This window comes from Arachis duranensis, chromosome 1 (assembly GCF_000817695.3).
Source record: "Arachis duranensis cultivar V14167 chromosome 1, aradu.V14167.gnm2.J7QH, whole genome shotgun sequence".
In the NCBI taxonomy this organism is placed as follows: Eukaryota; Viridiplantae; Streptophyta; class Magnoliopsida; order Fabales; family Fabaceae; genus Arachis; species Arachis duranensis.
In genome coordinates, this window is record NC_029772.3 from 58,702,128 (window position 1) to 58,704,253 (window position 2,126).

Consider the following 2,126-nt stretch of genomic DNA (forward strand, 5'->3'; position numbering starts at 1 on the left):
CTTATATCCTGAAGTTGGCTGGCTATTAAGTCGTGTCCAACCCTTGGATTAGAGCTTTAGGCTAACATTGAAAGGTTCCTGGAATTCTTATTGAAAATTTTGAATTTCTTATTTTCTTTTTCCTATAAAATTTTGAAAAATATATAAAAAAATTTAAAATCGAAAAAAAAATCAAAATAAAAAATATTTTGTGATTCTTGTTTGAGTCTTATGTCATGTTTTAAGTTTGGTGTCAATTGCATATTCATCTTGTTCTTGCAATTTTCGAAAACTCATGTATTCATGGTGTTCTTCATGATCTTCAAGTTGTTCTTGGTAAGTCTTCTTGTTTGATCTTTAAATTTTCTTGTTTTGTGTTATATGATGTTTTTCATGTGCATTTTTGCATTCATAGTGTCTAAACATGAAAGATTTCTAAGTTTGGTGTCTTGCATGTTTTCTTTGCATTAAAAGTTTTTTTCAAAAAATATGTTCTTGATCTTTATCATGATCTTCAAAGTGTTCTTGGTGTTCATCTTGATATTCATAGTGTTCTTGCATGCATCATTGGTTTTGATCCAAATATTTTCATGTTTTGGGTCATTTTTATGTTTTCCCTCTCATCATTAAAAATTCAAAAATAAAAAAATTATCTTTTCCTTATTTCTCTCAAAATTTCGAAAATTTGAGTTGACTTAATCAAAAATTTTAAAATTAGTTGTTTCTTACAAGTCAAGTCAAATTTTCAATTTAAAAAAAATCTTAGCTTTTCAAAACTTTTTCAAAAATTAAATCTTTTTCATTTTTCTTACTATTTTTCGAAAATTTTTTAATATAATTTTCAAAATCTTTTTCTTATCTTTATTTCAAAATCCTTGACACCTAGGATCTGTAGACCCCATAGGATCATCTCAGGATCTGTGGACCCCATATGATCCCTACCTACCCCAACTCACCTTTTCTCTTCTTCACCAATCACCTCAATCTCTCTTCCCCATCACCTCTTCACCACTCACATCCATCCATGCTTCCCACCCAAACCCACCCTACATGGCCGAAATACAAACATCTCTCACTCTCCTCCATATTTTCTTCTTCTTCTTCTATTCTTTCTTCTTTTGCTCGAGGGCGAGCAATATTCTAAGTTTGGTGTGGTAAAAGCATAGCTTTTTTGTTTTTCCATAACCATTTATGGCACCTAAGGCCTGAGAAACCTCAAGAAAGACGAAAGGGAAGGCAATTGCTTCCACCTCTGAGTCATGGGAGATGGAGAGATTCATTTCAAGGGTCCATAGCTCAGTAATAGAGCATTTGACTGCACATCAAGAGAGCCCACTCATATACCTCAACAAGAGCATGAGGAATTCCCTCATCAAGAAATCCCTGAGATACCTCAGGGGATACATTTTCCTTCACACAATTATTGGGAGCAACTAAAGATAGGAGCACCAAAATCACTAGGGATCAAGCAACAGAGGCAAGGAAGAGACATAGAGGAGCTCAACAGCACCTTTGGTTCTTCAAGAAGAAGGCGCCACCCTCACTAAAGTGGACTCATTCCTTAACTTCCTTGTTCTTAATTCTCTATTTTTTGATTTTTATACTATATTTTTGACCATGTTTTGTGTCTTTACTTCATGATCATTAGTATTTAGTACTTATGTCTTAAGGCTATGAATAAGTCCATGAATCCTTCACCTCTCTTAAATGAAAAATGTTCCTAATTCAAAAGAACAAGAAGTACATGAGTTTCGAATTTATCCTTGAAATTAGTTTAATTATATTGATGTGGTGACAATACTTTTTGTTTTCTGAATGAATGCTTGAACAGTGCATATTTTTTATCTTGTTGTTTATGAATGTTAAAATTGTTGGCTCTTGAAAGAATGATGAACAAAGAAAAATGTTATTGATAATCTGAAAAATCATAAAATTGATTCTTGAACCAAGAAAAAGCAGTGAAGAACAAAGCTTGCAAAAAAAAGGGGTGGCGAAAAAAAATATATGAAAGAGAAAAAGCAACCAGAAAAAGCCAATAGCTCTTAAAACTAAAGGGCAAGGGTAAAAAGGATCCAAGGCTTTGAGCATCAATGGATAGGAGGGCCCAAGGAAATAAAATCCAGGCCTAAGCGGCTAAATCAAGCTGT